At 46.4% G+C, this 15,001-nt stretch overlaps 1 protein-coding gene across 2 annotated transcripts in view; it reads left to right on the top strand.

Annotated features, from left to right (window-relative positions):
• Positions 1–2,292: 2,292 nt before the first annotated feature.
• plcxd1 (phosphatidylinositol-specific phospholipase C, X domain containing 1) overlaps positions 2,293–15,001 on the top strand; it is a 48,632-nt gene continuing 35,923 nt past the window's right edge. For both annotated transcript variants that reach the window (XM_036977490.1, XM_036977465.1), the window contains exon 1: positions 2,293–2,740. The gene's annotated coding sequence lies outside the window, so the exon portion shown is untranslated. The remainder of the gene's footprint in view (positions 2,741–15,001) is intronic.

Genomic DNA, 15,001 nt, shown 5'->3' with positions numbered 1-15,001 from the left:
CTTTCTGGTGGCCAACCAGGGGTAGGCAACTAGATTCACCCAGTGTGTATAGACAGTATGGACAGTATATAATGGTGTGTATAGACAGTATATAATGGTGTGTATAGACAGTATATAATGGTGTATATAGACAGTATATAATGGTGTGTATAGACAGTATATAATGGTGTGTATAGACAGTATATAATGGTGTGTATGGACAGTTTTGACAGTATATAATGGTGTATATAGACAGTATATAATGGTGTATATAGACAGTATATAATGGTGTGTATAGACAGAATATAATGGTGTGTATAGACGGTATATAATGGTGTGCATGGACAGTTTTGACAATATATAATGGTGTGTATAGACAGTATATAATGGTGTGTATAGACAGTATATAATGGTGTGTATAGACAGTGTATAATGGTGTGTATAGACCTTATGGACAGTATATAATGGTCTGTATAGACAGTATATAATGGTGTGTATAGACAGTATGGACAGTATATAATGGTGTGTGTTTATAGTTGATATATAATGGTGTGTATAGACAGTATATCATGGTGTGTATAGACAGTATATCATGGTGTGTATGGACAGTATGTCATGGTGGGTGTGTTTTGACAGTAAATCATGGTGTGTTCCTGTCTTAAGTTTCTGCCTATAGATGTGGAGGAGCAGAATGGATGTGTGATCTGATTTTCCCAAGGGAGGTCGGGGGAAGGCCTTGTAGCCTTCCCGGAAGAGACCATAGTAATGATCCAGGGAGGGAGGGAGGGGGAGGGCCTTGGAGCCATCCCGGAAGAGACCATAGTAATGATCCAGGGAGGGAGGGGGAGGGCCTTGTAGCCATCCCGGAAGAGACCATAGTAATGATCCAGGGAGGGAGGGAGGGGGAGGGCCTTGGAGCCATCCCGGAAGAGACCATTGTAATGATCCAGGGAGGGAGGGTCGAGGGCCTTGGAGCCATCCCGGAAGAGACCATAGTAATGATCCAGGGAGGGAGGGGGAGGGCCCTGTAGCCATCCCGGAAGAGACCATAGTAATGATCCAGGGAGGGAGGGGGAGGGCCTTGTAGCCATCCCGGAAGAGACCATAGTATTGATCCAGGGAGGGAGGGTCGAGGGCCTTGTAGCCATCCCAGAAGAGACCATAGTAATGATCCAGGGAGGGAGGGGGAGGGACTTGTAGCCATCCCGGAAGAGACCATAGTAATGATCCAGGGAGGGAGGAGGAGGGCCTCGTAGCCATCCCGGAAGAGACCATAGTAATGATCCAGGGAGGGAGGAGGAGGGCCTTGTAGCGTTGCAGGAGACAGATTTTCACTAGCTTTCTTTTTTCATTTATTAAAGTCCCCAGCTACAAATAAAGTCCCCAGCTACAAATCAAATCAAATTGTATTTGCCACTTGCACCAAATACAACAATGCAGTTTTAAGGAAAATACCCCCAAAATAATAAATAAAAGTAACTAATAATTATAGAGCTTCAGCAGTAAAATAACAATAGCGAGGCTATATACAGGTTCCTCTTCTCCTGAGTCTGACTCGGGCCCACTTCTTGTTCCTCTTCTCCTGAGTCTGACTCGGGCCCACTTCTTGTTCCTCTTCTCCTGAGTCTGACTCGGGCCCACTTCTTGTTCCTCTTCTCCTGAGTCTGACTCGGGCCCACTTCTTGTTCCTCTTCTCCTGAGTCTGACTTGGGCCCACTTCTTGTTCCTCTTCTCTGGTGTCAGTGTTGTGGTGCTGCCCCCGGGATGAATAGAGCTGGAAGTTCAAACAGAGGATCCAGGTTTCTGGTGAGAACCGCTGATCTAATGTCCAAAAGGAATTTTCAGCTGTAGGTAATAATACAATAAACATTCTGAGCAAATAATGTAAGAATGAACCCCCCCCCCCCCAAAAAAACTGCCATGTTGGCTAGGAGGTAGAAATAGGGGGACCGTGTCTTTAGCTGAGACGCGCTATAATCATATTTGTTAGTAGAGACCCCACTGAGTATTTACCACCCCACTTTAGCTGAGACAGGTAGAAAGTTTATCTCTACAAACTAATATGCTCAACATACTAGCTTCAACATTGTATTTTTTAAATTATTGGTTCTAAAGGTTTTAAAACCATATTTTTTAAAATTTGTTTTCAAAAATGTCTTAATGCTTTTTCTTGTTGGCACTATAAAAATGGCCGTTGATGAAAAATGCAATGTCTTTTGAATGAGTTATCCACATTGCAATGATTTGAAATGCGGGCTTTTATTTTTAAGGTTTCCTCATTACCATACGAGCTCGACGTCATAATTTGTGTTGCTGGCAGAATACTGGTGCCGCCTTCACTAAACTAGCGTAGCCTGGGGACCGGTAGGTCCGGAAGAAAATTACTATTCTGAAAAAAAAGGTATCCGCTAATATAATCATGTATGTACAGTTTCATATTTGGCAAAAACGATAGACCCATAAAGACACCGGTGATGGAAAGAAGGTCTCGGAAGGAGCAGACTGGGCCGGCTTCCGTTTGATATCAGCGCACATTACAGGGAAGCATCGGACAAGTACTCGCAAAGTGCACTTGATTTGACACCACGTACTATAGAGACTAGTTTTTTTTTCTCTGTTCCCACCTTGTGTTTTGTGGATTTTTTGGAATAGACGTAGTCTTGTGGGACACCCTTTTGTTTTTTTTCAGTCACCCATACCACGGTTTCTTTTTAAACTGGATTGGTCAGCAGCTGGCAGCTAGTGCTGCATAATTTGAAACGTAAGTATGTAGGTTGTTTCATTGTAACGAAAATATAACAAAAAAAGGATGTATGTATACACACACTACATTACCAAAATTATGTAGACACCTGCTCGTCAAACATCTAATTCAATCATGGGCATTAATATGGAGTTGGTCCCCCTTTTATGCTATAACAGCCTCCACTCTTCTGGGAAGGCTTTCCACTAGATGTTGGAACATTGCTGCTATAACAGCCTCCACTCTTCTGGGAAGGCTTTCCACTAGATGTTGGAACATTGCTGCTATAACAGCCTCCACTCTTCTGGGAAGGCTTTCCACTAGATGTTGGAACATTGCTACTATAACAGCCTCCACTCTTCTGGGAAGGCTTTCCACTAGATGTTGGAACATTGCTGCTATAACAGCCTCCATTCTTCTGGGAAGGCTTTCCACTAGATGTTGGAACATTGCTGCTATAACAGCCTCCACTCTTCTGGGAAGGTTTTCCACTAGATGTTGGAACTTTGCTGCTATAACAGCCTCCATTCTTCTGGGAAGGCTTTCCACTAAATGTTGGAACATTGCTGTGGCGACTTGTTTCCATTCAGCCACAAACATTTGTGAGGTCGGGCACGGATGTTGGACGATTAGGTCTGGCTCGCAGTCGTCATTCCAATTCATCCCAAAGGTGCTCGATGGGGTTGAGCTCAAGGACCTGTGCAGGCCAGTCAAGTTCTTCCACAGCACAAAGGAAGCACATCATTGTCTAGAATGTCATTGTATGCTGTAGCGTTAAGATTTCCCTTCACTGGAACTAAGGGGTCTAGCCCGAATCATGAAAAACAGCCCCAGAGCATTATTTATCCTCCACCAAACTTTACAGTTAGCACTATGACTTCGAGCAGGTAACGTTCTCTTGGCATCTGCCAAAACAGATTTGTCCGTCAGAGTGCCAGATGGTGAAGCGTGATTCATTACTCCAGAGAACATGTTTCCACTGCTCCAGAGTCCAATGGTGGTGAGCTTTACACCACTCCAGCCAACGCATGGTGTTACGCATGGTGATCTTATTAGGCTTGCGTGCGGCTGCTCGGCCATTGAAACCCATTTCATGAAGCTCCCAACGAACAGTTATTGTGCTGACGTTGCTTCCAGAGGCAGTTTGGAACTCAGTAGTGAGGGTTGCAACTGAGGACAGACAATTTTTACGCTCTACACGCTTCAGTGGTCCCGTTCTGTGAGCTTGTGTGGCCTACCACTTCGCTGCTGAGCAGTTGTTGCTCCTAGATGTGTCCGCTCTTAGAGTTGACAGGGCCAGCTCTAGCAGGGCAGAAATTTGACAAACTGACTTGTTGGAAAGGTGGCATCCTATGACGGTGCCACGTTCAAAGTCACTGAGCTCTTCAGTAATGTTTGACACTGGAGATGACATGGCTGTGTGCTCGATTTTATACACTGGTGAGCAACGGTTGTGGCTGAAATAGCCAAATCCACTGATTTGAAGGGGTGTCCACATACTTTTATGTACAGTTGAAGTTAAATGCTTACTTACAAGCCCTTAACCAACAGTGCAGTTCAATAAATAGAGTTAAGAAAATATTTACCAAATAAACTAAAGTAAAAAATAATTCAAAGTAACACAATAACGAGGCTACATACAGGGGGCACCGGTACAGAGTCAATGTGGAGGCTATATACAGGGGGTACCGGTACAGAGTCAAAGTGGAGGCTATATACAGGGGGCACAGGGACAGAGTCAATGTGGAGGCTATATACAGGGGGCACCGGTACAGAGTCAATGTGGAGGCTATATACAGGGGGCACAGGGACAGAGTCAATGTGGAGGCTATATACAGGGGTACCGGTACAGAGTCAATGTGGAGGCTATTTACAGGGTGTTACGGTACAGAGTCAATGTGGAGGCTATATACAGGGGGCACCGGTACAGAGTCAATGTGGAGGTTATATACAGGGTGTTACGGTACAGAGTCACTGTGGAGGCTATATACAGGGGGCACCAGTACAGAGTCAATGTGGAGGCTATATACAGGGGTACCGGTACAGAGTCAATGTGGAGGCTATATACAGGGGGTACAGGTACAGAGTCCGTGTGGAGACTATATACAGGGTGTTACGGTACAGAGTCAATGTGGAGGCTATATACAGGGTGTTACGGTACAGAGTCAATGTGGAGGCTATATACAGGTGGTACCGGTTCAGAGTCCGTGTGGAGACTATATACAGGGTGTACCAGTACAGAGTCCGTGTGGAGACTATATACAGGGGGTACCAGTACCGAGTCAGTGTGCTGGGGTACAGGTTAGTTGAGGTAATTTGTACATGTAGGTAGGGGTAAAGTGTCTATGTATAGATAATAAACAGCTAATAGCAGCAGTGTCAAAAACAAAGGGGGGGAGGGGTCAATGTAAATAGTCCGGTGGCCATTTGATTAATTGTTCAGGAGTCGTATGTCTTGGGGGTAGAAGCTGTTAAGGAGCCTTTTGGACCTAGACTTGGCGCTCCGGTATCGCCGCGCGGTAGCAGAGAGAACAGTCTATGACTTTGGGGACTGGAGTCTAACAATTTTTTGGGCCTTCCTCTGACACTGCCTAGTATGTAGGTGGTGGATGGCAGGAAGCTTAGCGTACTGGGCCGTACACACTACCCTCTGTAGCACCTTAAGGTCAGATGCTGAGCAGTGACCATACCAGGCGGTGATGCAACCGGTCAGGATGCTCTCGATGGTGCAGCTGCAGAACTTTTTGAAGATCTGGGGACCCATGCCAAATCTTTTCTCCTGAGGGGGAAACGATGTTGTCGTGCCCTCTTCACAACTATCTTGGTGCGTTTGGACCATAATATTTTGTTGGTGATGTGGACACCAAGGAACTTGAAACTCTTGACCCGCTCCACTACAGCCCGTTGATGTTAATGGGGGCCTGTTCAGCCCGCCTTTTCCTGTAGTCCACGATCAGCTCCTTTGTCTTGCTCACATTGAGGGAGAGGTTGTTGTCCTGGCACCATACTGCCAGGTCACTGACCTCCTCCCTATAGGCTGTTTCATCGTTGTCAGTGATCAGGCCTACCACTGTTGTGTCGTCAGCAAACTTAATGATGGTGTTGGAGTCGTGTTTGGCCACGCAGTTGTGGGTGAACAGGGAGTACAGGAGGGGACTTAGCACGCACCCCTGAGGGGCCCCCGTGTTGAGGATCAGCGTAGCAGACGTGTTGTTAGCCTGGTTCCTCTCTAGGTTTCTTCCTAGGTTTTGGCCTTTCTAGGGAGTTTTTCCTAGCCACCGTGCTTCTACACCTGCATTGCTTGCTGTTTGGGGTTTTAGGCTGGGTTTCTGTACAGCACTTTGAGATATCAGCTGATGTACGAAGGGCTATATAAATATCAATCAAATTTATTTTATATAGCCCTTCGTACATCAGCTGATATCTCAAAGTGCTGTACAGAAACCCAGCCTAAAACCCCAAACAGCAAGCAATGCAGGTAAAGAAGCACGGTGGCTAGGAAAAACTCCCTAGAAAGGCCAAAACCTAGGAAGAAACCTAGAGAGGAACCAGGCTATGTGGGGTGGCCAGTCCTCTTCTGGCTGTGCCGGGTGGAGATTATAACAAAACATGGTCAAGATGTTCAAATGTTCATAAATGACCAGCATGGTCGAATAATAATAAAGGCAGAATAGTTGAAACTGGAGCAGCAGCACAGTCAGGTGGACTGGGGACAGCAAGGAGTCATCATGTCAGGTATTCCTGGGGCATGGTCCTAGGGCTCAGGTCCTCCGAGAGAGAGAAAGAAAGAGAGAATTAGAGAGAGCATATGTGGGATGGCCAGTCCTCTTCTGGCTGTGCCGGGTGGAGATTATAACAGAACATGGCCAAGATGTTCAAATGTTCATAAATGATCAGCATGGTCGAATAATAATAAGGCAGAACAGTTGAAACTGGAGCAGCAGCACAGCCAGGTGGACTGGGGACAGCAAGGAGTCATCATGTCAGGTAGTCCTGGGGCATGGTCCTAGGGCTCAGGTCCTCCGAGAGAGAGAAAGAGAGAAGGAGAGAATTAGAGAACGCACACTTAGATTCACACAGGACACCGAATAGGACAGGAGAAGTACTCCAGATATAACAAACTGACCCTAGCCCCCCGACACATAAACTACTGCAGCATAAATACTGGAGGCTGAGACAGGAGGGGTCAGGAGACACTGTGGCCCACTCCGAGGACACCCCCGGACAGGGCCAAACAGGAAGGATATAACCCCACCCACTTTGCCAAAGCACAGCCCCCACACCACTAGAGGGATATCTTCAACCACCAACTTTACCATCCTGAGACAAGGCTGAGTATAGCCCACAAAGACCTCCGCCACGGCACAACTTAAGGGGGGGGGGGGGGGGGGGGGGCGCCAACCCAGACAGGATGACCACATCAGTGACTCAACCCACTCAGGTGACGCACCTCCTCCAGGGACGGCATGAGAGAGCCCCAGTAAAGCCAGTGACTCAGCCCCTGTAATAGGGTTAGAGGCAGAGAATCCCAGTGGAAAGAGGGGAACCGGCCAGGCAGAGACAGCAAGGGTGGTTCGTTGCTCCAGAGCCTTTCCGTTCACCCTCCCACTCCTGGGCCAGACTACACTCAATCATATGACCCACTGAAGAGATGAGTCTTCAGTAGAGACTTAAAGGTTGAGACCGAGTTTGCGTCTCTGACATGGGTAGGCAGACCGTTCCATAAAAATGGAGCTCTATAGGAGAAAGCCCTGCCTCCAGCTGTTTGCTTAAAAATTCTAGGGACAATTAGGAGGCCTGCGTCTTGTGACCGTAGCGTACGTGTAGGTATGTACGGCAGGACCAAATCAGAGAGATAGATAGGAGCAAGCCCATGTAATGCTTTGTAGGTTAGCAGTAAAACCTTGAAATCAGCCCTTGCTTTGACAGGAAGCCAGTGTAGAGAGGCTAGCACTGGAGTAATATGATCAAATTTTTTGGTTCTAGTCAGGATTCTAGCAGCCGTATTTAGCACTAACTGAAGTTTATTTAGTGCTTTATCCGGGTAGCCGGAAAGTAGAGCATTGCAGTAGTCTAACCTGGAAGTGACAAAAGCATGGATTAATTTTTCTGCATCATTTTTGGACAGAAAGTTCCTGATTTTTGCAATGTTACGTAGATGGAAAAAAGCTGTCCTTGAAATGGTCTTGATATGTTCTTCAAAAGAGAGATCAGGGTCCAGAGTAACGCCGAGGTCCTTCACAGTTTTATTTGAGACGACTGTACAACCATTAAGATTAATTGTCAGATTCAACAGAAGATCTCTTTGTTTCTTGGGACCTAGAACAAGCATCTTTGTTTTGTCCGAGTTTAAAAGTAGAAAGTTTGCAGCCATCCACTTCCTTATGTCTGAAACACATTCTTCTAGCAAGGGCAATTTTGGGGCTTCACCATGTTTAATTGAAATGTACAGCTGTGTGTCATCTGCATAGCAGTGAAAGTTAACATTATGTTTTCGAATAACATCCCCAAGAGGTAAAATATATAGTGAAAACAATAGTGGTCCTAAAACGGAACCTTGAGGAACACCGAAATTTACAGTTGATTTGTCAGAGGACAGACCATTCACAGAGACAAACTGATATCTTTCCGACAGATAAGATTTAAACCAGGCCAGAACTTGTCCGTGTAGACCAATTTGGGTTTCCGATCTCTCCAAAAGAATGTGGTGATCGATGGTATCAAAAGCAGCACTAAGGTCTAGGAGCACGAGGACCGATGCAGAGCCTCGGTCCGATGCCATTAAAATGTCATTTACCACCTTCACAAGTGCCGTCTCAGTGCTATGATGGGGTCTAAAACCAGACTGAAGCATTTCGTATACATTGTTTGTCTTCAGGAAGGCAGTGAGTTGTTGCGCAACAGCCTTTTCTAAAATTTTTGAGAGGAATGGAAGATTCGATATAGGCCGATAGTTTTTTATATTTTCTGGGTCAAGGTTTGGCTTTTTCAAGAGAGGCTTTATTACTGCCACTTTTAGTGAGTTTGGTACACATCCGGTGGATAGAGAGCCGTTTATTATGTTCAACATAGTAGGGCCAAGCACAGGAAGCAGCTCTTTCAGTAGTTTAGTTGGAATAGGGTCCAGTATGCAGCTTGAAGGTTTAGAGGCCATGATTATTTTCATCATTGTGTCAAGAGATATAGTACTAAAACACTTGAGTGTCTCTCTTGATCCTAGGTCCTGGCAGAGTTGTGCAGACTCAGGACAACTGAGCTTTGAAGGAATACGCAGATTTAAGGAAGAGTCCGTAATTTGCTTTCTAATAATCATAATCTTTTCCTCAAAGAAGTTCATGAATTTATCACTGCTAAAGTGAAAGTCATCCTCTCTTGGGGAATGCTGCTTTTTAGTTAGCTTTGCGACAGTATCAAAAAGGAATTTCGGATTGTTCTTATTTTCCTCAATTAAGTTAGAAAAATAGGATGATCGAGCAGCAGTAAGGGCTCTTCGGTACTGCACAGTACTGTCTTTCCAAGCTAGTCGGAAGACTTCCAGTTTGGTGTGGCGCCATTTCCGTTCCAATTTTCTGGAAGCTTGCTTCAGAGCTCGGGTATTTTCTGTGTACCAGGGAGCTAGTTTCTTATGAGAAATGTTTTTAGTTTTTAGGGGTGCAACTGCATCTAGGGTATTGCGCAAGGTTAAGTTGAGTTCCTCAGTTAGGTGGTTAACTGATTTTTGTCCTCTGGCGTCCTTGGGTAGGCAGAAGGAGTCTGGAAGGACATCAAGGAATCTTTGTGTTGTCTGTGAATTTATAGCACGACTTTTGATGATCCTTGGTTGGGGTCTGAGCAGATTATTTGTTGCAATTGCAAACGTAATAAAATGGTGGTCCGATAGTCCAGGATTATGAGGAAAAACATTAAGATCCACAACATTTATTCCATGGGACAAAACTAGGTCCAGCGTATGACTGTGACAGTGAGTGGGTCCAGAGACATGTTGGACAAAACCCACTGAGTCGATGATGGCTCCGAAAGCCTTTTGGAGTGGGTCTGTGGACTTTTCCATGTGAATATTAAAGTCACCAAAGATTAGAATATTATCCGCTATGACTACAAGGTCCGATAGGAATTCAGGGAACTCAGTGAGGAACGCTGTATATGGCCCAGGAGGCCTGTAAACAGTAGCTATAAAAAGTGATTGAGTAGGCTGCATAGATTTCATGACTAGAAGCTCAAAAGACGAAAACGTCATTTTTTTTTTTGTAAATTGAAATTTGCTATCGTAAATGTTAGCAACACCTCCGCCTTTGCGGGATGCACGGGGGATATGGTCACTAGTGTAGCCAGGAGGTGAGGCCTCATTTAACACAGTAAATTCATCAGGCTTAAGCCATGTTTCAGTCAGGCCAATCACATCAAGATTATGATCAGTGATTAGTTCATTGACTATAATTGCCTTTGAAGTAAGGGATCTAACATTAAGTAGCCCTATTTTGAGATGTGAGGTATCATGATCTCTTTCAATAATGACAGGAATGGAGGTGGTCTTTATCCTAGTGAGATTGCTAAGGCGAACACCGCCATGTTTAGTTTTGCCCAACCTAGGTCGAGGCACAGACACGGTCTCAATGGTGATAGCTGAGCTGACTACACTGACTGTGCTAGTGGCAGACTCCACTATGCTGGCAGGCTGGCTAACAGCCTGCTGCCTGGCCTGCACCCTATTTCATTGTGGAGCTAGAGGAGTTAGAGCCCTGTCTATGTTGGTAGATAAAATGAGAGCACCCCTCCAGCTAGGATGGAGTCCGTCACTCCTCAGCAGGTCAGGCTTGGTCCTGTTTGTGGGCGAGTCCCAGAAAGAGGGCCAATTATCTACAAATTCTATCTTTTGGGAGGGGCAGAAAACAGTTTTCAACCAGCGATTGAGTTGTGAGACTCTGCTGTAGAGCTCATCACTCCCCCTAACTGGGAGGGGGCCAGAGACAATTACTCGATGCCGACACATCTTTCTAGCTGATTTACACGCAGAAGCTATGTTGCGCTTGGTGATCTCTGACTGTTTCATCCTAACATTGTTGGTGCCGACGTGGATAACAATATCTCTATACTCTCTACACTCGCCAGTTTTAGCTTTAGCCAGCACCATCTTCAGATTAGCCTTAACGTCGGTAGCCCTGCCCCCCGGTAAACAGTGTATGATCGCTGGATGATTCTCAAGTCTAATACTGCGGGTAATGGAGTCGCCAATGACTAGAGTTTTCAATTTGTCAGAGCTAATGGTGGGAAGCTTCGGCGTCTCAGACCCCATAACGGGAGGAGTAGAGACCAGAGAAGACTCGGCCTCTGACTCCGACCCGCTGCTTAATGGGGAAAACCGGTTGAAAGTTTCTGTCGGCTGAATGAGCGACACCGGTTGAGCGTTCCTACAGCATTTCCTTCCAGAAACCGTGAGAAAGTTGTCCGGCTGCGGGGACTGTGCCAGGGGATTTATACTACTATCTGTACTTACTGGTGGCACAGACGCTGTTTCATCCTTTCCTACACTGAAATTACCCTTGCCTAGCGATTGCGTCTGAAGCTGAGCTTGTAGCACAGCTATCCTCGCCTTAAGGCGAGTACAGCGACTACAATTAGAAGGCATCATGTTAATGTTACTACTTAGCTTCGGCTGTTGGAGGTCCTGACGAATCGTGTCCAGATAAAGCGTCTGGAATGAAAAAGTTGAGTAGGAAAAAACAAAAATATAAACGGTAATTAAAAAGTAAAAACCGTAAATTTGTCAGGTAGCAAAACAGGTTGGCAACAAAACGCACAGCAACTCAAAAACAAGTCTGCAAATACATTTGATTTGATTTGTTGCCTACCTATTACGACCTAGGGGCGGCCCGTCAGGAAGTCCAGGATCCAGTTGCAGAGGGAGGTGTTTAGTCCCAGGGTCATTAGCTTAGTGATGAGCTTTGAGGGCACTATGGTGTTGAATGCTGAGCTGTGGTCAATGAATAGCATTCTCACATAGGTGTTCCTTTTGTTCAGGTGGGAAAGGGCAGTGTGCGATTGAGATTGAGTCATCTGTGGATCTGTTTGGGCGGTATGTGAATCGGAGTGGTTCTGGGGAAAGGGTGGGGGACAAGTGTGGGCACTTCAATCTGGCCTGCAAGTTGCTTGATGACTTTTGACGTGAAAAATGAGTATTGCAAAAATAAGAAAAGTCTGAATGTCATGTGTTTAAAGAATAATGGACATCAAAATACTTTTTAACATATTAGCTGATATACCAAGAAAGTGTTGCCAATTTTAAGGAATGGAATCTCAATTTTAATTTTTCAAGCATGCAAGTGAACTACGCTAGCAACCTGTCCTCTCAGGAAAAGGCAAGGAAGGCCTCAACTCTAGACTGCATAACTAAGGCAAGCTACGTAGTGGCACATAAATTCACAAAGCATTGCAAGCCTTTTGCTGAAGGGGAGTTTGTGAAAGAGTGTATGGTGGACTTTGTCCTGAGAGTAAAAGCCAATTAGAGTAAATTAGCTTTATCACGTAGAACCATCACCAGGCGTGTGGAAGTGATAGGCTAATAGAGCTAATCTCAGAGTGGAAGAAAAAATCAGATGCCTTCAATCTTTTTTTCTATAGCACTGGATGAGCGTCCTGACATCGGAGACACCGTGCAACTTTTACTTTTTTTAAAAAATAAATGAAGAAATTAGAACTTTGAAATAACAGAATAACTTCTTGCGATGGAATCAATGACAGGAACAACCAGGGGCTCTGATTTATAGGACTTATATGACAGGGTGTCTTCCTGCTTGGAAAAATGAATCTACTGTGGAGCGAACTGACACAACAGATGGATCACCAAATATAACCAGTAAAAACATGGCCTACTAAAAATATTACAAATGAATAAGAGAAGAAAGCCGTAACTCTGAGGAATGGATATTTCTTCACTGTATTATTCATCAGGAAGTGTAAAAATGTGTTAAAGCTGGAAAATGTTGTCAAAGTGACTTTGATGCCAAGAGAGGTGGCCAGACATATTGCTCACATTAAGACTAGAATAACCGTAACTGGGGTAGGCAAGGATTATGCTTTTTCAGGATGATGGTTATGCAGTGAGAATTAACCAGATATGCACCTGGATGAAGGTCATTTGTCCCTATACATCTGACAATGAGCACTTACTCAGTCAGATTTGGGCTGAGGTGATTGGATAACTGTAAATATGACTCACAATGTGTTAAGGTGCGTGAATGAGGACCCAAAAGCGAATTAACAAAACAGAGTTACTTTAATGACGAAACACACGTAGGCTCAGATGGACAGGCAGATTCCGACAGGACAGGACAAGGTTAGATGAACAGGCAGATTCCGACAGGACAGGACAAGGTTGCAGCAAACACGACGATAGTCTGGTTCAGGCATGAGTAACACAAACGAGAATCCGACAAAGACAGGAACAAAAACAGAGAGAGATATAGAGGACTAATCAGAGGGAAAAAGGGAACAGGTGGGAAAAGGGGTGATGAGGTAGTTAGGAGGAGACAAGGAACAGCTGGGGGAAAGAGGGGGAGAAAAGGTAACCTAATAACGACCAGCAGAGGGAGACAGGGTGAAGGGAAAGGACAGAAACAAGACACAACATGACAATACATGACAGTACCCCCCCACTCACCGAGCGCCTCCTGGCGCACTCGAGGAGGAAACCTGGCGGCAACGGAGGAAATCATCGATCAGCGCACGGTCCAGCACGTCCCGAGAGGGAACCCAACTCCTCTCCTCAGGACCGTACCCCTCCCAATCTACTAGGTACTGATGACCACGGCCCCGAGGACGCATGTCCAAAATCCTACGGACCCTGTAGATGGGTGCGCCCTCGACAAGGATGGGGGGGGGGGGGGGAGACGAGCGGGGGCGCGAAGAACGGGCTTGACACAGGAGACATGGAAGACCGGGTGGACGCGACGAAGATATCGCGGAAGAAGAAGTCGAACTGCGACAGGATTGATGATCTGGGAAATACGGAACGGACCAATGAACCGCGGGGTCAACTTGCGAGAAGCGGTCTTAAGGGGAAGGTTCTGAGTGGAGAGCCAAACTCTCTGACCGCGACAATATCTAGGACTCTTAGTTCTACGCTTATTAGCAGCCCTCACAGTCTGCGCCCTATAACGGCAAAGTGCAGACCTGACCCTCTTCCAGGTGCGCTCGCAACGTTGGACAAAAGCCTGAGCGGAGGGAACGCTGGACTCGGCGAACTGAGATGAGAACAGCGGAGGCTGGTACCCGAGGCTACTCTGAAAAGGAGATAGCCCGGTCGCAGACGAAGGAAGCGAGTTGTGGGCGTATTCTGCCCAGGGGAGCTGTTCTGACCAAGACGCAGGGTTGCGAAAAGAAAGACTGCGTAAGATGCGACCAATAGTCTGATTGGCCCGTTCTGCTTGACCGTTAGACTGGGGGTGAAAGCCGGAAGAGAGACTGACGGAAGCCCCAATCAAACGGCAAAACTCCCTCCACAATTGAGACGTGAATTGCGGACCTCTGTCCGAAACGACGTCTGACGGAAGGCCATGAATTCTGAAAACATTCTCGATGATGATTTGTGCCGTCTCTTTAGCAGAAGGAAGCTTAGCAAGGGGAATAAAATGAGCCGCCTTAGAGAACCTGTCGACAACCGTAAGAATAACAGTCTTCCCCGCTGACGAAGGCAGTCCGGTGACAAAATCTAAGGCGATGTGAGACCACGGTCGAGAGGGAATGGGAAGCGGCCTGAGACGGCCGGCAGGAGGGGAGTTACCGGACTTAGTCTGCGCGCAGACCGAACAAGCAGCCACGAAGCGACGCGTGTCATGCTCCCGGGTGGGCCACCAAAAACGCTGGCGAATGGAAGCAAGCGTACCCCGAACGCCAGGGTGGCAGGCTAACTTGGCAGAGTGAGCCCACTGAAGAACGGCCAGACGAGTAGGAACGGGAACGAAAAGAAGGTTCCTGGGACAAGCGCGCGGCGACGGAGTTTGAGTGAGTGCTTGCTTTACCTGCCTCTCAATTCCCCAGACAGTCAACCCGACAACACGCCCCTCAGGGAGAATCCCCTCGGGGTCAGTGGAGGCTACTGAAGAACTGAAGAGACGAGATAAAGCATCAGGCTTGGTGTTCTTAGAGCCCGGACGATAAGAAATCACGAACTCGAAACGAGCGAAAAACAGCGCCCAGCGCGCCTGACGCGCATTAAGTCGTTTGGCAGAACGGATGTACTCAAGGTTCCTATGGTCAGTCCAAACGACAAAAGGAACGGTC

This window comes from Oncorhynchus mykiss, chromosome 1 (genome assembly GCF_013265735.2).
Source record: "Oncorhynchus mykiss isolate Arlee chromosome 1, USDA_OmykA_1.1, whole genome shotgun sequence".
NCBI lineage: Eukaryota > Metazoa > Chordata > Actinopteri > Salmoniformes > Salmonidae > Oncorhynchus > Oncorhynchus mykiss.
This window is presented reverse-complemented; position numbering and strand designations above follow the sequence as displayed.